Raw genomic sequence first — 26,853 nt, forward strand, 5'->3', positions numbered from 1 at the left:
AAATCTGATCTGAATAGAACACTGGGATATGTGCCAAATGAAATGTGACTCTGTGGGGTAGAAAGCTGTATTCTCCTTCCATTTATAAAATGTTTGCCCATATAGAGATTGTGCAGTTTAATAAATGTATATAAACAGAGTTTTAACTTCTTTTGTGACCTATCATTCACTATTCATGTTTTGGAAATGCTGTTGATTCTATAGTCTTGCAAGCTGTCTAGGAATATGCTTTATGGTTAATCAACATTAGGAAGCTTGTATTAACATAAACATTAATTAAGAATTAGAATTAGAATTAGAAGAACTTTATTATCATTCTACAAGTACAACGAAACTGTGGATGCACTCCAGCAACTGTTCGCAATGCAATAAAACCAAAGCACTTGAGAAAAATAGAGTACCCATGTCTCCATTTGCAATTTGAGAGTACAATATCTATGAATATACACAAAATATACATCCAACACTGACTGTAATGCTTAGCAGAGTATAATACATGGATTGTACTGTAATATGTTATTATACATCTGAATGGGGTATTGAGATTTCACATCTTTTCACATCTTAATAAGGTAGTGACTTTGTGTTTATTTGTGGTTCGGATGGCCCAGGGAAAGAAACTATTTGTTAGTCTAGTGGTGTGGGATTTTATTGACCTAAAACGCTGTCCAGATGGCAGCAGGTCAAAAAGATAATTGCCAGGGTGTGAGGGTTCTTCTATAATGGCCTTGATTCTGCTTTGGCAGTGGGACCTGGCTAAATCTTCCAGGGAGGGCAGAGGGCAACCAATGGTCTTTTGAGCTGTGTTTATCACCCTCTGTACAGTTTTCCTGTCCTCAACTCTGGAGCCTGCATACCACACACCCAGACAATATGTCAGAGTGCTCTCCACAGACGCTTTATAGAAATCCAGCAACAGCTTCTTATCCAGATTGTTCTTCCTGAGAACCCACAGGAAGTGCAGCCGCTGCTGAGCCTTCTTCACTATGGCCTTGGTATTAGGGGACCAGGAGATATCAGCTGAAATATGGATGCCAAGGAATCTGATCGTAGGGACAGTTTCCACTCCTTCTCCGTTAATGATGACTGGGGTGTGGTCCTGTCCATGTTTCCTGAAGTCCATAATCAGTTCTTTGGTTTTATGGACATTCAGTGACAGATTGTTCTGTGAACACCAGATAGACAGGTTCTCTACTTCTGCCCTATATGCCATGTCATCCTCTCCGGAGATGAGACCAATCATGGTCGTGTCGTCCGCAAACTTTATGATGGTGTTTGTTGCATGGCTTGGTGAGAAGTCAAAGGTGTACAAGGCATATAAAGAGTATGATGTATTCTAGTTCTTAAATATAAATTATATAATATATACCCTCCTGCTTTTTTTTAATACACTATATCTAATGCATGTATACGCTGTGTTACAAGTGCTTTCCCCCTTTTTTGCCTATTTGGTCTTAGTCTTGTGCTGAGTCATTTGCCTTCCATTAAAAAAAAAATCCCCATCCTTGGCACAGATCCAACCACTTTCTTCTAACTAACTACTTCACTCTGCCACAGCCGTTATTTTAAGCAAGGGAAGTACAATACCCCTTTCTAATCAGGAAGGGTTTTTTAATCACATTAGAAATATTAAATAAAACAAGGTATTTATCATAATTATGTTTCTCTGGTTGCTTCAACATGCTTAATCTAGATCAGTTGAATGTCTAGTCCTATGAGAAAGTAATAGTATATATGCAGATAGTCTTAAGTCATAATTTCAGGCAATTAAATTCATGCTATAAAGTTCTAAAGCTCACTTTACATTATTCAGAAACTAATGAGCAAACTATCGATCATATATACACAGTCACTTATTTCCACTTATTGTTGTATTCCCTTTACGTATAGACTTGATATAATATCAATAAGCATAACGAATGTCTTTCATGTAGATTTCCGAACTAGATAGCGGAATAAAAATTAAGTGAACATTTTAGATGTTACCTTAGTACAAGATTTCATACTGAATTTTATACCTCTAAATGCATTATTTAAAAATCCTCAAGACTATTACCTCCCATTCTATTTGATATTCTATTTGCATACTATTTGATAATTAAAGGAAAAACGTGGCTCAAAACCCAAACAATAACCTGGCAAAATGCAAATTTCTTAAAATCTTAATAACATAAGGTAAGATCCAATTCCATTTTTTTCTGTGCTAGATTTATGCAGCTATCTTAGTACATAGCAGAGCTTCGATGACCTTGTGTGAGCTTAATAGTTAAATAGAATTGGACCTAGTTAATAATTATTTGGTGTGTGGGGATTTTAAGAAGGAACTAGGAAATGAAGTGAAGTGAAGAAATGACCTTAGGAAAATACCACAACAAATCATTTCAGCACACCTCCAAGGGGATTAGGTAGATAGGTCCATAGTCCCACCAGGAGTCAAGTTTTTCTTGAGTGAGACATTACCTTGTCTAATGGAGTTATGTAAGAGTCCTGTTTGAGGCAGTTTCCATCATTTCATAAAGAGTATAATTTTCCTAATGAATTGTACCCTTAGTGCTTTCAAAGTCTGAAATATAAAGCTTTTTGATCTTTCATTCAGATTATGTTGAACAATGGCATCTCAATTCAAGTTACTGGAATTTGGGTAAGTCTTTTGGCTTTACACACAGTCTGCTCTTCCCCTAAGCAACCTAATAAATATTCATTTAACTATACTTTCTGGTTTTGTATATAAGGATTTGGCATTAGTTTCATACTTTGTCTCATTCCAATGCTGGAACCCTAATTTTCATTTTAGTGAAAATGGGAAAGAATAATTAAATTAGAAGATTTCTACTTAATTGTTGTTTACATGAATGGAAGAACAGAATTATTGTAAGAAAATGTACTTATAGGTATGAGCTGATTAAGCCAAAAATGACAATTTACAATAGTTCCCTTTAAAGATCATTCCCATTTTTAAAGAAATATGACCATGACTCTTGACTATTCAGTATAATTTAATCTCAAAAGCATGCATTTATATAGTTTAATATTGTTCTGAAATGTATATATTTAGTTTCATGTCATTGTGACATTACCAAGTTATTTTTCCTCCACAGCAGAAACAACTATATCTAGTAAAACTTCCCAAGGTCATTGGCCTGTGTCTTTCTTTCCTTGGACCCAAGTATCATTTTTCTTAGTTTCTTGTCAGCTCATGTGATATCCTTCACATCCAGCTTTTATTAGCAGGAAATACTGCGATAGCTTTAGTGTCATGTGTACTATAAAGACAGGATTTTCAGGATATTTGACAACTCTTATATTTTCTGAAGTATTCTCAATGTAACAGAGAAACAGTTTATTACTGTTAAGTAGTGGCTGTCTCACCAACTTGAATAATGAAGTCCTTGAGGTCAATATTTTATACAATGATCCATTTAAGAAAGCATTCTTCTATCACCAAGCACTAAAACAATGGATGTCATAACATAGATCTATCTATTATCAATCTTAAATCTCACTATAATCAATCCAATTCTTTGGTTGCAGAAGTATCATCTGTTACTGTGCTAAAGCCAAGAATTTTCTACTTCCAAAATTGTTTAGAAAAGAAGACAATACAATGATTTCCCGAGGCCAGTTCTGCTGCACATGAGCAAAGAAGATTTAAGCTTGCCTGAAGAGGGCTTTTGTCTGGAAGTGATTTACATATATTCCATGGAAGCTGTATTTTCACAAACTGCGGCAACATTGGTTTGGAGTTATTACAAAATCTATCCAGTGCTATGTATTTATATGGTTATAACAAGAGACAAAAAGAAAAATACTTGGCTGATGAGTAAAAGAAATGAAAATATCATGGGTTTCTGAAGCATCTTTCATTTTATTCACTTGTCATAAAAACGTAATAAAATGAGATGGGTCACCAGTCATTGCTGCCACCCAATTCTCAGAGGCTTCCAGCCCATTTATAAATTGGAAATATTTTTTTTTTACAGAAATAAAGCAAATTAGGAAGAATTGAATTTATGAAGTTATGTTTTGTGTGTACTAAATCCCAAATTTTGGGACATATTCTATGTTGTCTTGTTAGAGTTGGACATATTTTCATCTCATTTCCTTCATTTTGATGAGAGCTAATCATTCTATGTCCCATCAGGGGGTGCTATAGTACTATTGCTTAATGATTTTTGTGGCCAGGACTGCCCTTGAAATTAACTATGGGGAACTTAGGATTCAACAGTTGTAACATTGTCTTCAAATGTGTTGTCCTTTCCTTTTCAGGCTGAACTGGTGTAACCCAAAAAGGTATCATAAAATTGAAAAATAATAAAGTCTGCTGCAAGTAGCAAAAGGCTTGCGAGAAGGTCAAGGTAGTAGTTAACTTGAACGTTAAGTTGTGCAAGTCTGTAGCTGGAAGGAGTCAGAAGCAGAACAGAAGAAATTCTTGCAGTGCAGAGCATTTGGAATAGTAGAGGTTATAGAAGAGGTAAAGAACTTCTTGATAGAAACAATTGAACCATCAAGATATTAGAACTGGAGTTACGTAAAATATTGGGGTAATGTAAAGGTAAAAGTTCTCATTGCACATATGTGCTAGTTGCTTCCGGCTCTAGGGGGGAGTGCTCATTTCCATTTCAAAGCTGAAGAGCCAGAGCTGTCCAAGCCAGCAGTCTCTGTGGTCATGTGACTGGCATGACTAAATGCTGAAGGCACACAGAATGTTGCTATCTTCCCACCAAAGTAGTCCCTATTTTTCTACTTGCATTTTTACATGCGTTCAAACTGCTAGGTTAGCAGAAGCTGGGACAAGTAATGGGAGCTCACTCTGTTACTCAGTGCTAGGGATTTGAACTGCTGAACTGATGATCTTCCTGGTCGACAAGCTCAGTGTCTTAGCCACTGAGCCAGAAGGTCCGGTAGTCTGTCTTAAAAAGTAGAAAGAGAATAAATAATCTGGGAAGGTACAAAAAGTTGTAGAACTATCAATGAAATATTCAGATATAGATAACCTCCATATTGTTTATGGGTTGTGAATCTATTGTTGTTTGTTCTTGATTGGTTTACTTCAGTCTCTCTTTTATAGATATACCACACTGAAAATGTGTCTCAACTGTAGCTTTGATTTTTCAGAAATAATCTCCATGGCCAATTTTTTTATAGGTTGAATAATAGCTATAAATCCTATTTTTGTAGTCCTAAAAAGCACCAGGGAATACATTTCAATTTTCTATTGTTCTCTATAGAGAACACTGAAACATTCACATTCTGTTCCCCAGAACACAAAACGTATTCAGCTTTGTTCGGGTATTTTCCCATGTCATTGTAGTTTGTGCTTTTAAAGTTGTAGCAACGTTTTGCAGAATCTCATCTGCCATCATCAGGCTTCTGTGAGTCGACTTTACAGTGTTTCAGATTTAAATTTGGGGCTTCTGTATTGTGTTCGTCAGACAGAAGCCTGATGATGGCAGATGAGATTCTGCCAAACGTTGCTACAACTTTTAAAAGCACAACTATAATGACATGGGAAAAATACCCGAACAAAGCCAAATACCATACATGTAAGAACCTGCGAAAACTTAATTTTATATATATATATATATATATATATATATATATATATATATATATATATATATATATATATATATATATATATATATATATGTTATATATGTGTGTGTGTGTGTGTGTGTGTGTTTTTGAGGTTCTCAAGTACGGGTATTTTATATATATGGATCTATATATATATATATATATTATATATATATATAGATATATATATATATGTATCTTTGTTATTCGGTTTTCCCCGTAGGCAAGTATCTAGCACGTTTCGGCGAGGTCCCACTCGCCATCTTCAGGCTGGTGCTTTCGGCTTAGTGCCAGTGCAAGCAGTGTGTGACCGGAGCTGCCATCTCTATATATACAAGTGGTGGGGGATGGTGTGCTGGGCTGGTTGGCTGTGCTGCAGCCTCTTGATTGGTTGATGGAGTTGATGTTGGTATAATGGGCTGTGTAATGGCCTTTTGTTGTAGAGATATCCTGGATCTTGTGCTGTCATCTCCTGGGTCGTTAGCCTCTTGTGTTTTAACGGCTTGGGTAATGGGTTGTGTGATGGGCTTGTGAGTTCTTTTGTTGTGGTATCCTGGGTCTTGCGTTGTAATCTCCTGGGTCGTTTGTGTTTTGATCTCATTGGATGAGGCTTGGCTGTGTTCTGAGTAACAGCTTGGGTAATGGGTGTGTCTGATTGGCTGAGATTTATTGCTGTGCATCCCCCTTGTGCTGTGAAACACGCTCCAGCCAATCAGAACACTGAGCCCTTGTGTATCAGAACACAGCCAAGCCTCCAACCAATGAGAACACACCCCACCCAATCGAACGCAGCCAGCCCCCACCCAGTCAAGTCACACCCCACTGGCAGTTAGAAGGAAGAAGCAGCTGAAAGCTCACATCACTCTGAGAAGCACAGAGCTCGAAGAAGCAAGCCTGAAGATGATGAATGAGACTTCATCAAACGCTGCCTAGATACTTTGAATCTTACGCGAGAAAACCCTGAATAACCAAAGATCCATATATATATATATATATATATATATATATATATATATATATATATATATATATGTGTGTGTGTGTGTGTGTGTGTGTGTGTGTGTGTGTGTGTGTGTGTGTGTTTTTCTTAAGTTTTCACGGGTACTTACATGTATGAAGTGAGCGGCTTTGTTCGGTATTTTCCCACGTCATTGTAGTTGTGCTTTTAAAGTTGTAGCAACGTTTCAGCAGAATCTCATCTGCCATCATCAGGCTTCTGTATAGTGTTTGTCTGTGAGTCAGACTTTTACAGTGGTTTCAGATTTAAATTTGGGGCAGCCTATTGCTGTGCCAGAATAGTTTTTTCTTCATCCTGATTGGTTGGGAGTCTTGGTCTGTGTTTATTGGTCTCGGAGTTTGCTGTGTTCTGCTTGATTGGTGTCTCTAATATCTTCTGTCTGTTTTTTGGCTCTTTTTGTATCTTGATTGGCTGGCAGCATTGTGTTACTTTATTGGAGGCTTTTAGTGCAGCTTGGCTTCGGGTAAATGGACGGCTATCATTAGTTAGGAAGCTGGGTTTCATCTGGGTGCCTGGTTGGGGTGTGTTTGAGCTGGAGGTATCAGGGGGGATCTGTTTGTGCCCAGGTGTTTGTCTGCCTTGTGGTGTGGATATTTTTTTGTTTGTGAGTGCAGGCTTCCAAATGATTGACAGCCTGGTGGAATCATCTCTTCTATACATGCTTTCTGGACTTTTTTCAATCTCCATGGCTTCTCTGATGATTCTGTGGCTAGGGTTTTCTATAGTGGCTAGGGTTTTGGTGCCATTGAAGTTGATGCTATGACCTGTGGCTTCCATGTGTTGGACTAGTGAGGAAGTGTGTTCCAGCTTTTTGACTGCATTTTTGTGTTCATCCAGGTGGGTTATTCTTATTCTTCTATTGGTCTGTCCAATGTATGTGGCTGGGCATGATGCACAGGGGACTTCGTATATGCCTTGGTTTTCCAGGTCAATTTTATCTTTGGGGTTGCTAAGGATGGCTGCTATTTTTCTGTCTGTTTTGAAGGCAGTCTTGATGTGATATCTGTGTAGTACCTTACTAATTTTGTCTGTAGTACCTCTTATGTAGGGCAGGACAGCTGTTCCATAGGTCTGTTCATCTTCTGGGTCTCTATTATGTTTCAGTGTGTTTTTGTGGATCAAGCTGGTGATTTTGCTTTTGTGGAAGCCGTTGGCTGTCAGTACTTTAGTCAGGGTGCATAGTTCAGTCTTAATGTGTGTCTTGTCTGCCAGGCGTTTGGTTCTGGTAATTAGTGTTTTAGCCACGGAGTTTATCTGTGCTGGGTGGTGGTGGGATTGGGCGTTGAGGTAGCGGTTAGTGTGTGTTTTCTTCTGGTATACGGTGTGTCCTAGTGTGCCATCTGTTTTTTTGTAGATTAGTACATCTAGGAATGGTAGTTGTTTGTTTGTTTCCGTTTCCATGGTGAACATGTGAATATACACATACATACACACACACACACACACACACACACACACACACACAATTCTTAGGGTAGGTCTCCCTCATATATTCTTTCAGTGCAAAAATGGAGTTTATGCTGCATTTCGTGTCTTTATTTTAATCTTGAAGAAGATGAAAGAAGAACAAAGTTTATGAAGTACCATGAAATAAGGAAAAATAAGGCTTATAGAAAGGAAGGCCAAAGGCTCTATTTAAAGGATGCAAAGCTCTCTCTTTATTAATTTAATAGAAAAATGCATCTACTCATGGGACTACTTAGATGATCTTCCTAGAGCAATTGTTTACTTATTATAATGGGTGGTGCTCAAAATTTCAGAAATATCACATTTTTACCTTCCTAAGAATTTTCAGCCAAATATATTGTCCTAAACATTAATTGCAAGTAAATTTTGCATTGCATTCTGATCTGAAAATTGACCTCAACAGCACAAGAAGAAAAGGATGGGATTTGAATTACAGATATGTAAAAGTTATGTCACATGCCTTTAAAATGAAAATCATTAATGGGAAGTATGGGAAAATAAATGGGCTATAAATGCTCAATAAGTGATCACTAGCAACTGTATTCATATATGAGTTACATTAGCCTATTTTTAAAATAACAGAATAACAGAGTTGGAAGGGACCTTGGAGGTTTCTATTCCAACCCACTGCTGAAACAGAAAACGTTATACCATTTTAGACAATTGCGTGTCCAATCTCTTCTTAAAAATCTCTAGGGATGAGGCACCCACAACTACTGGTGGCAAGCTGTTCCACTAGTTAATTGTTCTAGGTTGGTTCTCTCTTTGATTAGTTTCCATACATTGCTTCTTGTCCTGTCTTCAGGTGCTCTGGAGAATAGGTTGACCCTCTCTTCTTCTTCACCCCTAGTCCTTTTTTCATTAGAAATACCCAATTCCTGCAACCATTTCTCAAATGCTTTAGCCTGCACAATCATTTTTGTTGCTCTTCTCTGCATTCTTTTTAGATCTCAAAATCTTTTTTATATCATGGTGACCAAAACTGGATGCAATATTCCAAGTGTGGTCTTACCCAGTGGTGGGATTCAAATATTTTTACTACTGGTTCTGTGGGTGTGGCTTGGTGGGCATGGCATGGCTTGGTGGGTGTGGCTTGGTGGGCATGGCAGGGAAGGGATACTGTAAAATCTCCATTCCTACCCCTGGGGAAGGTTACCACCGATTCTCCAAACTATTCAAAATTTCTGCTACCGGTTCTCCAGAACTGGCCAGAACCTGCTGAATATCACCTCTGGTCTTACCAAGGAATTATAAAGTGGTGTTAATACTACACATGATCTTGATTCTATCCCTCTGTTAATACACCTTAGAACTCTGTTGGCTTTTTTGGCGGCTGCCGCACACTGTTTCCTCATATTTAAGTGATTGTCCACTAGGATTCTTACATAACTCTTGAAATTACTGCTATTGAGCCAGGTACCACCTAAACTATACCTGTACATTTGCTTTTTATTGCCTAAGTGTAAAATCTTACTTTTCTCACAACTGAATTTCATTTTGTTAGATAGAGCCCAAAGTTCTAGTCTGTCAAGATCCTTCTGTATCTTGAGCCTATCTTCTGCAGTGTTGGCCATTCTGCCAGCTTGGTGTCATCTGAAAATATTGATGAGTTCCCATTCTATCCCCTCATCTAAATCCTTTATGAAGATGTTGAAGAATACTGGGTTTAAGATAGAACCTTGGGTGCCCCACTGCATGCTTCCTTCCATGTAGATGTACTCCATTGTCAAAACCTTTAAACTCCAGTTTACAGAAGCTCCATTTAAAAAACTCATTGGTTTCACACATTTGGGGAATGATCAGGCAAGTTCATACTATTTCCCATAGTTCCAGATATATGAAACAACTTTTAGAGATCTCAACAACAGCCATTTGTGGTTGAGAAGTTATAGGAGCTGAAATCCACATACGTTGAGCAGAAGACTATTTCATCCAAGTTTTGACAGCCAACTCTTGCATGTTTGAGCACAAGGAGAAGATTTGTTTATGTACAGAGGTACATTAACAATAAGTTGTGGAATGTGCTTGGACTTGCTACTTGTCTTCCTATGTATATTCTGCTAAAAGCTGTTTGACTGGGGATATTAACAAACATACCAGAATAATAAATACTTATAATTACATCTTCCTGGGGCCAGAAAGTAATTGTGAGTTGTGCCTGATGGAAGTAGAGGAATGGTACCACTGAAGTTTGCAACTGATAACAATGGAACATGCTCTTATCTCAGATTGGCAATAACCACCTGAAGGCCTCAAGAATGTAAGAATGGCTTTCTCCTGCAATGTTTCCTAACTGAATGTTAACTTAATACCTGAAAATTGTTGAATGAAATGTTCTTTCTTTATGTAATGATAATCATTTAATGCCTGAAACAAGCATTCAAGTTGCAGTAATCTTGTCTTATTTGTGTCAGGTCATTGAAATCTAATCTTGCTTCTGCCAAGTTCTTATTAGATGCACTTAGATAAAGTATAGTTAAAGATAAAGATAGATAAAGTATAATTACTCAGCTTCTGCAACTACCCATCTGTGACTAATCAATAACATATGAATTTTTGTTTTATTAAAATAATAAATATCATTTTATCAAACTTAATTCAGGCAAGCTGTTTAAATTATGAATTTGTGTAATATATGTGATCAGGAAAAATGTAGCTCACCAACTGATGGCAGAAAACAGCCAGTGATAATATAAAATAGACTCCTCCCCCCTTCAATAATGCTTCTAGATGTGTTGGACTACAAATGGCAGAATTCTATGATGGCTACAGTTTTAACAGATACCAAAGTCATAACTTTGAGAAAGCTGACAAAGAATATATTGATGATAATTAAGGCAGGAAGAAGTACTTGATTGCAATAACTGAATTAAAGGTTCATCCAAAATCAACCTTGAATCACACTCTATTAGTTAATTAAATTCAGCTTGTTTAAAATTTAATCTAATTTATTTGTAATATAACAAATTTAATTAATAAATTGTTACATCTTGCCTATGAACAAGAAACTTTAGAAGTTCTTTAAAAATGCTCTTTGTAATGAGTAGCAAGGGCAAATGATAAATGATGCAATTGATTTTAAATTGCTCTGCCAGAAAAAAAAAAAAAAAAAACTGGGACTACAGACTGTAGAAAAAAGTCATCAAGCAGAGATTTAACACCCCCAAAATTGTATGGTTTTCTTTGCCTTCATTTCCATGTGTGACTCTTGGGTTTCTATTTATAAACTCGCAAGCTTATATTACATTTTCTAATCATTTAGGACATTGTGAGATACAATACTTTTTGAAAAGTGAGATAAATATTTAATATGAGGACACAGAGAAAAAACAGGATTTGAAATTCTGGAAATCTTTATCAAAGAAATCTATGCCAGCAAGCTAGAAAGATGCATATGCAGAGGAAAGCTTTCTTGCAAAAACTTCTATAGATAAAAGCTCTGTATTTTCAGGACAATTATGTAGACTTTGGTTAAACGTGTTTTTTTCCAAATCTTTAAACTTTTCACATTTATCAAATCACCCATCATTTATTTTGGTCTTATGTACATGTTATTTTTAAAACAATGTGTTATAGAACAATCCTGACCAGGATGACTATCTATGTGCATAAACATGAACACATTTTATGAATTATTTTCAGCTATGGAAATAATATCTATCACTTCCTCTTGATCTCCACTATTTACATATAAATTATGCAAATTATGTAAACAATAAGTTATTTTCTTACTTTTAAACTTTTGTTATAAGACTACCCTGATAATGGACATGTTTCATTGTGGGTGGGTGTGGGTGTGTATGTGTGTATGTAAATAATACTGAATAAACTTATTGTCATAAAGAACTACAAGCTCCTGTTTTAGCTCCAGACAATATAAACAGGATTATACAGTGTAATCCAAATCAGATTACAATATACTGAATATTGAACAAATAGAAGCCAGTATGATTTACACGGATCTGTAAATCTAATGCATTTACTAACAATTTGAGAATCAAATAAAATTCTTTCTTTCTTTCTTTCTTTCTTTCTTTCTTTCTTTCTTTCTTTCTTTCTTTCTTTCTTTCTTTCTTTCCTTCCTTCCTTCCTTCCTTCCTTCCTTCCTTCCTTCCTTCCTTCCTTCCTTCCTTCCCTTCCTTCCTTCCTTCCTTCCTTCCTTCCTTCCTTCCTTACAAGAGGATTTGAATCCCAGGACTATTATTTTTGATCTTTATATTATATATACTTGATATTCTTTAGATAAATATTGTTACTGTAATATCAATCTTTGCTTATGATTTTCTTGATATCTTTTTGAAATGTTAGCAGAAGATGATAAGTGGGTAGAACTAACTCTCTTTCAGGAAATAAATTAACTATGATGGAACACTTTGGCAACATGAAGAATCATGAGAATTTAATGAACTGTAGTTAATGTGCATTATTGATTAACCAAAAATCTTTCTTCTTCAAACATTCTTCTCATCAGACATGCGTCTTTGTTGATTTGATTTGTTCCTCTAATGCAGTCAGGAAATGTAATTAATATAAATAATAATAACAACAACAGTAATCTATTTTGGAATAGGGTAGTGGGTACTAATATAATATGTAATTCATCATTTTCATTCATTATTAAAAATAATCCCAAATATTCCTATAAATTTACAAGCTGGTGGAATTAGTTAGCTTATTTTCTTACTACTCAGTGATAATGACAACAATATCTACAATTTCCCAGTGACAAATAAATAACTATGACAAGCAGACTTCCATTTTAGTATACACTAGAGTTCATAATTTAAGGTTCCTAGTTGCTACAAAATTATTTTTGATATAATAAAAAATAAAATTATCAAACATATTGCAAGTCTCACCATTATGTTTCATTAATTGAAATATATTAGTTGCATTAATTGAAAATGAAGTTGAATTATACTATATTGTCCCCATCCAAAACCAATCCAAGATATTTTATTTACAAGTCACTACTAATGAAGTTATTTTGCCATTTTGCCAGTGATTGAATAATTATCATTTGCTTCCTTTTTATACCTCTCAAAATCTGGTAGAGATGACTGCCTCACTAAGAAAGACTAGCGTAGTAATTACAGAATATGCACTGGTGCTTTTAAAAAGGAAGCACACTTTAAAAAGTAAGGTGATTAAAGATGTTTAGCAGCAATTGATAGATTAAAATCTATCTATATACTACTAAAATGTTCATGTTTACCCCTTTAATGGGGTAAAACAGTGCTTCATATAGCAAGAATATTTGAACCAAAGGACCTCAGATGAGCTAAATATATAGAATGTGTCCAAAATCTGACAAACTTTAATTTTTATGATATACAAATTATCATAAAGCATTTATGATATATAATAGGTCATAAAACATTTCATGTGGTCAACTTCTGATGTTTGACAATTCAACCTGGGCTACTTTCAAGGCAGATATATCTCTGAATATTCCCCCTTTTAAGTATTTTTTGTCATGTTATAGTGATAGAATGGTGGAGTTACAGAAAGGACAAGCTGTCTGCATGAAGGTTTTTTGAGGTATGCATGATCCAGATCTGACACGATACAATTTTCTTTCTTAGGTAATGGAGAAAACAACAACCATTTTATTCATACAAAAACTCCATGTAAATTATATTTGATATTGAACTGATGCTTAAAAGACATCTCCTACCAAATCTGGGTCAGCACAGGAGCACAAAAAACAGTTAATTGAATATACTCAGTCTTGGCCTTCGATGTAATACTAACAAGAATTTATAAATATAAACTGAAAGAAAAGCTAACAAAATAATATGTAAATGAAGGCACTATTTGATGGTGGATAAACAATGCTACATGAGGCGCTACTTTGGTTAAACATTGATTGATGCTGAAGAATAGTGCAGATCAGCCTGCAGCAAACTGTCCCATTGAGTCTTAAGTAATGTCAAACATAGTATAAATTAGTCATGATAAAAAGATGGTTGCCTTCACTGACTAGTGGGAATACGTACTGTATTAACAGGAGATATGTATTTTTATTTTTGCCCTAAAATGATGAAATTAGACTGGGGAATAGGGTTAGGGAACAGATAACCTAGTGATTAAAAAAACTGGTTTCTTGAGAAAGACATAATGAAGTCATAGTAATCAGACCTCTATGAGTTAGAACAATTTTTCAATTTATTTCTTTTCATTGGATAAGCAAATAAAGTCATCATCCTGAGTTTTATTCATGTGTGAAAGATCATGTAGTAATATCTCACGAGCAAATTATTATAACAAAAAAAATATTGCTATTATGACTAGGTGTAGGCTGAAAATTGCTCCACACAGTTTTCTACTAGTTTTTATTCAAATTGTTGAAAGAGAATTTGCTTTACATTTTCAAAGGAGGGAAGACTTTTGAAGAAACTCTATAGGAGGAATGGTTTGACCCTGCATTTAATTATTTAGGAAGTAGACAAAGGGTATGTGCAAAGCCTTCTCTTTCACTGTTGAGCTATTTCCCCAGCAGTTCACAGTCTTCTTGCCTTGTCACAGAAAGACAACATGAGGGACTTTTTCCTATTGAACTTTTTGAATAGTAAGGCTATTTAATCTTGTCTTGATAAATTATTGGAAAATTTCATCTTCTCCCAGAAAAACTGTCCACCCAGTTTATCTGCTCACAGATTTTTTAGAAAATTTCAAAAGGTCATTTATGACCAGCTCCTCCACTAAACTAATACTTAAATCTTGATGTTATTGTATTTAAATAGAGGTGGATTCCATAATTAATTATCCATTTCATAATCCATTATCCATTTTGTATATCTAACATTTGGAAACACTGTTCCCAAAAGCATTACCAAGGGACCTAATATATAAACATATATTAAATGCTATTATTATGCATAAGAAAATGATAACACATAGGTTCAATTAGTGTTCTAGAAACTATGTTACTGTCTTAAAGAAAAAAAGAAACAGAAAATCAATAGCATCAATGAAATAACCTGGTACATTTTTGATAAGTTCATGTTCTGTTAACAAAATAGTGAGATACAATGTCTATCTGAGACTGTCAGGAGAAAAATGATAGATAGAAAGCAAGTAGCAAGTTAGTGTTGAATAAATGGCTTTTGTTTTCATTACTGAATGAGTAAGTGTAGTACATTCAGAAAGTCCTACAAATCATCAATCAAATTTTTAAACTTGGTAGAAAGATATTTTACTAAGTTCAAATTGTCCTAAAGTGTCACTTGTGATATAGTTTCTATATAGCAACATCTAGAGTTGTTATATAGCAACATCTAGAGACCTGGTGTTAGAATGATTTGTTGTTTTTAGAATTTTGTAAAGAAATCAATTTCTGTTCCTATCTAAACACTTTTCATAACTTACACATAAAAAGTCTACACACTGTTAAAATGTCAGTTTTTTAAAATGTAAAAAAAATTAGACCAAGGTAAATCACTTCAGAATTATTTCCATCTTTAATATAACATGTAAGCTATACAATTCAATTGAAAAACTGAAATATTTTAGAGGGAAAATAGCAATAAAAACATACAATAATGTGGTTGCATACAGATGCACACCTTTAAACTGATACTTTGTTGAAACACCTTTTGATTTTATGACAGCATTCAGTCTTTAGGGATAGGAGCCTATCAGCATGGTACAATCTTGCCTTGGGAATCTTTGCTCGCTCATCCTTGTAAAAGCGCTCCAAATCTGTCAGATTGCAAGGGCATATCATGTTCACAACCCCCTTCAGGTCAATCCACAGATTTTTCAATTGGAATGAAGTTTTGGCTCTGGCAGGGCCATTCCAAAAGTTTGACCTTCTTCTGGTGAAGTCATTTTTTTTTGTTAATTTGGAGATATGCTTTGGGTCATTGTCATGTTGAAAGGTGAAATTCCTTCACCTTTCTTCAGCATTTTGGTAGAAGCCTTAACATTTTGTGCCAGAGTTGACTAATATTTGGAGCTGTTCATAATTCCCTCTATTTTGTCTATGTTCCAGTTTCAGCTGAAGAAAAGCAGTCCCAAAGCATACTTCCGCCATCACCAAGCTTCACTATGGGTATGGTATACTTTTGGTGATGCACAGTGCTGTCTCATCAAACCACAAGACATTTTCCCATGTTCTTTTGTCAAACCTGATGTAGATTTTTGCAAAATGTATCTAGGCTTGGATGTTTTTCTAACTCTAACCCTACTCAACTGCCTGATATATAAAGAAGACGGGACATTGTTATCACATGTAGTTCACAACCAGTACTTGCCAGAAATTTCTACAGTTCCTTTAATGTTGTCAAAGGCCTCTTAGCAAAGTCTTGGACCAATTTCCATCCTGGTTTTTTCATCACTTTTGGTGGAACATCTAATTCTTGGTAATGTCACTGTTGTGCCATATTTTCTCTACTTGTTCATTGTGCTCCATGGTATATTCAATGCATTGGAATTATTTTTAGTATCCTTCTCCTTATAGCTTTCAACAATAAAGTTGTTTTGTAAACTCTTTGCAGACTATGGTTTTTGCTGTAAGAGGCAATTGAGTAAATGTCAGACAAATCCTACCAGAATATGTGGGCTTGAAAATTAAAGTCACTTTAATTGGTGGCAGGTATGTACTGACTACTATGCAACATCTGCTTGAATGTGTTCAGTTAATTCTGAACATGGCACTTCCCTACTTATAAGAGACTGTGAACTTTAAAAGATTTCAGTTTGTTTTTCAATTGAATTGTACAGCTTGTATGTTATATTAAAGGTGGAAAGAATTCTGAAGTGATTTATCTTGGTCTGATTTGTATACATCTGAAAAACATGTCATTTAACAGAGGTATGTAGACTTTCTATATCCACTGTAGGTATGACTAAACTAGAAATATGGAATCTAAAATTACACCCTCTCCCAAATGACTAATCCCATTTATAAAAGGTGATTATGGAAACCAAAACCTTATTTGCATAAACTGCCTGCCAATGTAAATGAAATACACAGTTGCTACTTCACTAGACTACAATACCAAATTGACTGAAAATATATTGTGTTTCAACTAGTACTAGTTGATAGGGAGAAAAAATCTAAAGTTTCCATTTAGCTATGAATGATGTGTTAAGTATATATAGATTCCAAATCAATGTACAAACTAAGTATTTAGGGTAAATTTGTCAAAAATACAGCTGATTGCTAGAAAAATATAGAAAGCATGGGCAGAAAATAATCAAAGCCACACCTGCTCCACTCAATGAAAATGAATACTTATTCTGCTGAATCAATGTCTTTTGAATTGTCTTCTTTACTAGCTTAGTTTTCTAAGTTTGTCTATGATCACACAATTGCAAAATTCTTGGATGTGTTGAGTACAAAATAACATTTAATTTAAAATGACTCAGCACACAGAATTGGTCTTAAAAATGAAATGTGACAGATGTTCTTTGGTTCAGTCTCTTATCAAGTTGTGTATCAACTATGGAGTTCTAAATGTTAACATCCAATTAATGTCAAAAATATTATTGGCTTAAGACTAAATTACATAGAACATCTCTGATTGGCTTTTCCAGCTTTACATTTTGGGTTTGGTTTTATATTGTTGTTTTTTTAGTAATAGAAAAATATTAGGTTTTTTAATTCTATTTTTGCTCTATTCTATTTTCTTAATTAAAACCAGCTTTTCTCATCTGTTCTTCCTTCCCCTAGCTGTGACACTGCATAGATAAAGCAGCTTGCAAAGACTGATTTATCATTATGATTTCTGAAAACATTTCTGAAAACATTTATGATTAGAAAACATTCCCAAAATGCTAGCAATATCACTTAGGCCTAAATTTGTAAAGGAAAAAAGAAGTAAAAAAAATCTTAACCAAATAGATATATTTTTCCTCTCCTTCTCTCTTATGCTGCCCTTAATGTAATTTCTGTCATTTATTATACATTATAATAAGGCATTCTCTCCTGATACTTACAGGAACTAAACTGATCACGGATAACTTTGAATTGGTGCAGAAGCATAAAATCATGAAAAATGATATGGATAGAATTGGAAGAACCACTTCTACACAGCAATGCCTCTATCCCTGCTGATCTTGGAATGCTCAAAGCAGACAGAAAACAAACTACATTTGCTATTGCCAGTTAACTAATGGGAGAGTACATAATTTGTCATTGCTCAATATTCACTGTTTCTGCATGGGAAGCAGAGTGGATGAGCAAAATGGCTGTGCATACATCAACATGCAGAATCAGCTGGAGTTTATAAACTAGCTGCACAAATTCAGAACAATTCAAGATTATTGGTAATATATTCAAGATGCATTGTACACACGCCCACACATTCAAAAAAAACTTTCAGAAGATTTGCACAAGCTTACAAAACGGTGGCTACCTATTTAGTCCATGTCTTGGTTTCTAGAATGGTAAGAAACATATAGCTTTTGTTATTGTTTTTGCTTTTAATGAAAACTGTGACTTGTGACTAATTCAGAAAGGTTAAATTCCCCACTTCTGTTTTTTCTGGATGCCCATGAAAAATTGTAAACATTTACCCACTGAAATCCAAGCAGCCCATGGAAAAGAGTGCATGTTTGGTCACATGTTACTTATCCCTTTACCAAAACCACATTTCACAGAACATAAATGTCCACCTTAATACTGAATTAGGAACAATGTTAGTGTACATAAAGCTCAAAATGAATTATACACAAAACAAAAGGAACATTATTAATGCACTACTATAAACAAAATAGTTTTCATGTAGGTAACTGCTTACAAAGCATTGACCTTACTGTGTTAATTATAAAAATGCACTTTTTGAAGTTCAGGCTTCAAATAATACTTATGTAGTCAGCAAACCAATGTGAGTTAGCTATTTTACTTTAAATCAGTATTAGAGTTACACTTCTTAGATTTTTCTTTTTGTCTGAATCTCATAAATAATAAATGAGTTCCCAACATATGCAATATGTTTGTAAGGATTATTATGGTCTTTTTGCTTGTAAGCTGCTCAGAGTCAGTGAGATGGGCCTCATATAAACTTAGTCAGCCAGTCAATCAACAAACAGGTTGAATTAAGCACCAACCAAGACTGAGTTAATTCTGCAATTGGTCATTGATTCAATAATGCAGGCAAATGCCACAGAATAGAACATCTTTAACATACTATAATAGAAAATTAATAGTGTTCAAATCAGGATATCCTGAAGCTCACATAATTGCTTAGGTGAGAATATACCTCTGAAATGAAATATATCATAAACCTTAAAAAGAAAGAATAAAAGAAAGTCACAGAATTAGATATAATAATGATATTTATATAATATACAATTTACTTTGGTTTCTAAAAATTCAGGCAATAAAGGTAATGTTTATATTATCAAAGGTGTTCCTGAAAGAACTTTTTCACTAAGCCATACTGCAGTAACATCTATATCACATTATATATCAACACATTGCAAGCAATAACATAATAACACTGAAAAAATATAACTTTCTTCCAGTGATTTAACTTTAATATGGGAGGATCCTATTAGACTTATAGTAATAACACCAGGTAACTTCTAACTTTTGTTTATGTCTATGTGTGAGGGGAGCATGCATTCAACATTACTTCTTTTGGGGTTAATGGTACAGGAGATACAGAAGAAGATATTTATCTGTAAATACATAATAAGTATTTACCCTGTTGTAAACAACTAGGCATGTTGTATTTCTTAATTTTTACATCTGGAAATCTAAACATAGTGGAGAATAACATCTACCATACATAACAGAATTTATTTCTAAATAAACATGTATAGATTTTTTGCCATACCATCAGTGATTAGACAGAAAATATTCCTTTCTAAACATCTCTGTCCTAGTGGGGTTTCTCTATCAGTATATTTGTGACTACCGTTAGGAAACAATAATCTGACCTCATCTTCTCAAGCAGAGTACCTGAATTGTGATGTGAAAAATAAATCAAAGATAAATTACTTATTTATATTTACATTCCTTTCTATGCTGTATGAGCCAGTGGCACACATAACTAATAAGCATCCTTAGAGACAAGCACTGCATCCACACAAATGTAAAGAAATAAAATGTCAGAAAACTTCTGATCAGCATAACCCCAAAGTCTACCTATCAATTATTCATTTATTCTATCTTTATATGAGCCAAAAAACCTTTTGGACAGACAAGGGCCCAGAAAAAAAAAGTGAAAATGTTTGATATCACAGATTGAATAGCATTTGAAGGGAAACAGGAAAGAATCAGCAGAAAAGCTAAGCCTTACAAAGTATGGTACCTCCATTGCATTATATATACAGAAGGCAAATTAATTCTTCTGCCTGAAATCAATTGTTTTAAGCTCTCTCAACAGTCTACAAATGATTAATAGAAATTCCATCTTTTATATACTATAAGAAACTGTTAGTAACTTGAAATATTACATATTTGTGTGACACTTAATGTTGAATGCCAGAATGTAAATAGGGCTTAATGTTGAATTCCAGAATATAAATAAGTCTTAATTTTTTAAAAAAATGAAAATATGGTCAACTGCAATCTTAGACTTACCTCCCAGTGAGCAAAAATGAGAAAGAGAGAAAGAGAGAGACAGAGACAGAGACAGACAGACAGACAGAGACAGAGAGAGGGAGAGGGAGAGGGAGAGGGAGAGGGAGAGAGAGAGAGATTACGTTCCTTAAAATCTTCTTATCTTAAGCAATGTCCAGGAATGTCTTCACTCAGCTAAACTCCAGATGCAAAAATAAAAGAAAAATGCAAAGAATTAAATCCTCTATTATTCTTGTGCTTTTCTCTGGTTGTTTTTCACAGCAACTTGTACTATACACAAAATGGCACCTCTCCTTCAATGCAGAGAAGTCTGGGTTTATATACCAAGCATGTGTATCTGAGAAAAACCACAAAACACTAGTTCCTTATCATGTGCTTGTTAGTTTGTCCAATCTATGGCAATCACTTTGGTCCCAGGGGTTGAAAGATACAAGATGCAGGGGGAAAAAGGGGAAGCAAAAGCTGAAGAAAGATCAATACTGCACTGTGAAACAAGAAGTGTGGGCTATTTACTTTTCATTGATCTGATGATGCAGGAGAAACACCTCAGACTGGTATTAAATTGAGGGAATACATCTTCTAGGGGAATGGGGGGTGGGGGGGTGTTTCACCTCATGATCAAATGCACCAAATAGAAATTAGAACAAATGAAAACTAATCACAGGCATACAATAAAACTATTAATCTACATTACAAAACCTCACAGAAACATAATTAAATATCAGGTTCATAATAAAGCTAATACTGCCAGCCTTATTGACTTGAGTTGCATTTGGACCTAACATGAGGGGAAATTTTGTGAAGTACTGACAGGAATGTACAGAAAATCAAGATTTGAGTCAATCTAGGATTGAAATAGCTCAGCTGCAGAATAAGTACTTGAAAAATAATTAGATTTTACTTTACAATTTAGTTTTGTGAAGATTTCAAATACACTTTTTCACAAAGACGTCTTTAGTCTTGTTACTTAGTAGATTAGTTATTTAATCTAGCATATTATTTTAGGCACCCTTCTGTATTTTTTTTGACAGACTACAAATAAATTAGCATTATTTCATGTCTCTTTTAGAGCAAAGTAGTAGCAATATTTGTGACTACAACATCTTCCTCTTTCATTGAATGGATACACACCATGATGGAAGCTAGAGTTAGTAATATTTGAAAAGTACTTGTTTATATATCTTATTCTCTAATGCACATGTTGTTTTTTGGGATAGTTTTGTTCTTAACTTTTGAGAATCAGATCATAATGACATATTTCTAATGATTTATTCAATGTATCATTTCTTTGAACTGTTTATTTTATGAAATGAAGTTACTGGCACCAAAGACATTGTATCTTTTGCTACATTGAAGAAGGAATAGATAGTGCCGGATAACCTTGACTGGTTGTATAAAAGAAAAAAAAGATAGTTTTCTTCAATCCTGCAGACCAATCTGTACCTGTCAACAATAATCTTGTACAACTATTTAAAGTATGAGATAATTTTTTTTTTACCATAACTCTTTTTAAAAGGAGCAAAAAATGACCCTAGTCATTTCTGCCTCAGGTAAGAATTTGTACTGATTTGTTGTGTGATTTATTTGTTGTTCTGGCTACCCATGAAATTCTCAGGAATTTTTCAGAACTCCAAAGTTCAAAGCTCATCTGATCTTTGTAGGTATAGGCACATTGTGGCATCTTTTCCAAGATTTCATTGTTAGACTACCACATCCTAGTTTATGGCATACCATATTTGTTGCCTGCTAGTTCCTTTATTGTTGACAGTTGATCTTTAAAGGCAAGAAAAAAATCATCACTTCTGTATCGTTGTCAGTTCATTCATTGCCATTGGGAAAAGGACTGGTTGCTGTACTTATTGTCATTAATCTAGTCTTCCTTATACTTAACTGTTGATCCATTTTTTTTCCACTGGGCCCTTATTACTTCAACATCATTTGCATGTTTAACTATTAGTAGTATCAGGAGGAGGAGAAGAAGAATGTTCTGTTCAGTCAAGTCTAACTCTTGGAGTTTCTGTGGGCCAGGTCTCTCCACATCTTCTGATCTTGCTCTATTTCTTTGAGTTTTTCTATGATCTGGTTGGTGTCAGCTTTGATATTGTTTAGCCACTGTGTTCTTTGACAGCAAGGTTTCCTTTTACTGCTGACTGTAATTGCTTTCTCCAGTGAATTTCCCTGCATGACATGGCCAAAGTAAGTTAGATACAGTTTTGTGATTTTGCCTTCTAAGTGACATGCCCAGTGTTATGTGCTCCAGTACTTGCTTGTTAGTCACCTTTGCTGTCCAAGGAATGTGCACCACAACTCAAATGAACAGATTTTCTTCCTGTTTTACTTTTTTAAGGTCCAACCTGCATAATCATAGGTAGCAAAGGGGAACACAATAGAGTAAAATAACCTACATTTGATTACCAGACTGATGTCCTTGCCTTTTCATATTTAGCTCGTGTTCATCACTGCTGTGTGACCCATGCAATCTGACATTTTATTTCTGTGCTGCATTCATGGCTTTGAGCTATCTACATTCCAAGAAAGTGAATTTTTCACACATTCTGTTTCTTCACCATCAATTATTATTTTGATGTTTCCTTTTCTTGAAGTGGTCATGAGCTTGGTCTTTTTGATGTTAAGGAAGATACCAAAATTCTCACTTTCTTATTCCAGGACTCCTTTGGTTTCTGAGAGAAGAGTGGTATCATTAGCATATTAAAGATTGTTGATGTTTCTTCCACCAATCTTTACCCCAGTTTTTGATACTTCAAGATCTAGCTTCCTCATGATCATTTTGGCATATAGGTTGAATAAGAAAGGGGACAGAATGCAATCTTATCACACTCCTTTCTCTATTTTAAACCAATCAGTGTCTCCATATATTGTTTAAACAGTGGCTTCCTGTTTTGTGTACAGCATTTGGACCAACTTGACCAGATGTACTAGTACATTTTGTAGGGCATTGTAGGGCTATCCACAGCTTCTCATGATAAATACAATCAAAAGCTTTCTTGCAGTCAATGAAGCACATGTAAATGATCTTTTGATATTCACAAGGTTTTTCCATGATCCAATGCAGATTTACAATAAGGCTGAAAGTGCTATGGCACCTTTGGAAGCTGGCTTGGATATCTGGTAATTCCCTTTCAATGGTTGGTGCTAGATTGCTCTATAATTTTAAGCAGAAACTTGCTGATGTGAGGAATGAGAACAATTGTGAGACAATAGTAGCAATCTTTAGAGTCACCCTTTTTCAGTAGTGGAATGAACTCTAAGTGTTTCCAAGTGTGGCCAAATGTTGGTTTCTCAGATTTTCTGGTACATGTCTCTACTGACTGTGCAGGGATAGTGTCAACATCTGGAGTCTTGTAGTTTGGCAGTTGGTCCATTATCCATATGATCTCTTCTTCACAGATAGCCAGTTGCAATGCTACTTCTGTTTCATCATCCTGAGGCTGGGCCCCTCAGTATAGCACGGATTATCGATGATTTCTCCTCCAAATTTTAAAACCATATTTATCTTCTTCTAATCCAGGTTTCCTTAATAAATATTCATTGTGTAAATGGAATAAATAAGAGAATATATAACATTTTCAGTCCTTTGATACCCTGAAGCCAGTCTGTTTCAACCTGTTCCATCTAGACTATACATGTGTGTGTGTGTGTGTATGTGTGTGTTGTGTATTTGCCTGAGAATATGTTCGGGAACAATCATTTTCTAAGGTCCTTTTATCGCTTGATATAAATGACACAAACAAAGGTGTTTCAAGAAAGAATATAACAACTTTTTAAATTATTATTAACAACTTTTAAATAAGAACTTTTTATTATTATTAAGAGCCATAGTGGCATAGTGGTTAGAATGCAGTATTGTAGGCAAATTCTTCCAACTGCCAGAGTTTGATTCTCACCGGCTCAAGGTTGACTCAGCCTTCCATCCGTCTAAGGTCAGTAAAAGGAGGACCTAGGTTGTTGGGGCAATATGCTAAGTCTCTAAACTGCTTAGAGAGAGCTGTGAAGCACTATGAAGTGATAAGTATAAGTGCTATTGCTATTACTGATTTTTGCAATTATCTGAACTGCAATAACGTCTCTTGTTTATTGGTCCCTGTTAAAGCCAGCTTGAGCAGCTGGCATTTTCCTTTCCACATAGTGTTTTATTTTGCTAGCTCATGGAGTTAACAATATTGTATGATAGTTTATATACTTTGTTAAATCTCTTTTCTCTTATATTGATATATAGACTGATGGCCGCTGTGTTGTTTTCCAGATTTTCTGACATAATTTTTTGTGGGACCATAGTGACTCTTCCGTTGTCTTCCATATTTCTTTAGATGTTCTATGAATTCCTGTACTATTGTGACTTGGTAATGATCAGAGTATAATCTAACTTCATATTCTAATAGTAGACATTCTTGTAAGCAGGAAATATCTTCTAAGTTATCTTGGATATTGACAGTTCTCTGTACAGAATTTCAGTATATTTCTTCTGTTTGACCTTCTCTGAATCAGTTACTATCTGCCTATCCTTTAGCATGCCAGTTTGAGCTTGATAATTCTTCTAAAGACTTTTGTTGAATTTCTATATTTTTTCCTATCTTTAAAGATGTTGCTATAATACAAATCTTTGAGATTCTTTGTTAAGTATCTTCCTGAGATCTTTGCTTCTTGACTGTAGCTTCTCTTCTTAGCAATTTCCACCATTTGTTTCCATTCAATTTGCTTTCATCTGTTTTTTCATCCTTGAAAAACATTAAAGTTATAGTTTTGTATACTTTATGTGTTTGTGTTCATTCACTGAGAGAGTGAAGGCAGAAATCTGGTATTAAGCTTGAGCCAGAATCAAACTAATGAAAGTCTGATTTGATCTGCTTTGGACTATTTGATGAAGTTCTGAAGGAGGCTAAAATTAATCTTGTGACTAATACATATACCAAACTTAGATGTGATACATTTGAAATGATCCCCCATTTAGTTGAATAAGCAAACAAATTACAAGGTTAAATCTAAAGAAATGTCACAGAATCCAAACAATTTTAATTTCAAATTCAGAGTTAAATGTTTTATTGGGATTATAGATAAACTCATATGCAATTCAGGAGAATTTTATGACACATGTGGCATCATATTGTAACATTACACAAGTTTGACTTGATTTCAATTCATTGATGAATGAAGCAAGGTCATTTCCTGCATCAATAAAAAGTCTAAATACTTAATACTATCTGACTCTTATTGAATGAATCAATGTATCATTATCTGCAGTTACATAGAAGGTGATTCTGAAAAAGCAGTTAGTACAAAGAGAAAGCCTAACAGAATTCAGCAGGTGAGAGACCTAAGATAACTAAAACTTTGGGAAAAAAAGACATACTTGAAATACCTACTTCTCTGAAATTAAAGATATTTCAGTTTGATTTTTCACAGCCCAGTTCAGGCTGTTCTATAGGTCAGAATTCATGCTTGTAAAGATAACAATACTTATGTAGATGAGGAAGAGGAGGAGAAGGAGGATGAAGATGAGGATGATGCTTTCTGTTTCTAAATATTTAGGTCACTAAGTTTTACCCCTGATTGTTATACATGATAACAACTCTAACTCACAAAACTGGGCAAAGTTTCAACTTCTTACCTTTGCTACTTTTTCACAAGTACCAAGCTTTTCTGGCATCCTTCCCCCCTGATTTGATTTGAGGGTGCCATCTTTTGTTTTCTTCTTATTCTTGTAAGTATTCTTGTGTCATTATCACTGTATGGGCATATTTTTCTTTGCCAAGAGTAATTGCAGTATAGAAATATGATTAATTAATTAAGAGAGTGTGGATTTTTCCATCTCCGGAGGAGATATGAAAGAGATATGTCATTCTTAACGGATTGGAATCTTCTGCATCAGCTTCTAATTTTCAAGAAACAAACTTTTCAAGGGCCACCAGTACTTCTGAAAAGGTATTCTCAGGACAGGTGAAGGACATGGTAAATCTTTAAAAGAAACAAGATTGTGAAGTCCAAATTCTAAAACTGAAACCTTGTTTAGCAACTCAAAATCAGTCAACTCAAATTTTGAAGAAAAAGAAGCATTTGCATTATTTTACTCAATTTAACATGCATTGAATTTTTTATCTGTTTTCAAAATAGAACATTCAGAAGCCATTTCTCAATCAGCTATGATGCTCTTTTGAATTCACCATATGCTACAGGAAAATTAGGGGTTATGAGTATAAAGCCTTAGCAACTGCAATAAAGTATTGCTTCTGTTATT

At 34.7% G+C, this 26,853-nt stretch overlaps 1 long non-coding RNA gene across 2 annotated transcripts in view; it reads left to right on the forward strand.

The window, feature by feature from the left end:
• Window positions 1–26,853, forward strand: part of LOC113414441 (uncharacterized) — a 101,473-nt gene that overhangs the window by 18,480 nt on the left and 56,140 nt on the right. For both annotated transcript variants that reach the window (XR_015747363.1, XR_015747362.1), the window contains exon 2: window positions 2,597–2,641. This is a non-coding gene — a long non-coding RNA (uncharacterized LOC113414441). The remainder of the gene's footprint in view (window positions 1–2,596; window positions 2,642–26,853) is intronic.

The sequence above is a fragment of the Notechis scutatus genome, chromosome 2 (genome assembly GCF_049901735.1).
Source record: "Notechis scutatus isolate UNSWTSFEM ecotype Mainland chromosome 2, rNotScu1.2, whole genome shotgun sequence".
NCBI classification, from domain to species: Eukaryota; Metazoa; Chordata; class Lepidosauria; order Squamata; family Elapidae; genus Notechis; species Notechis scutatus.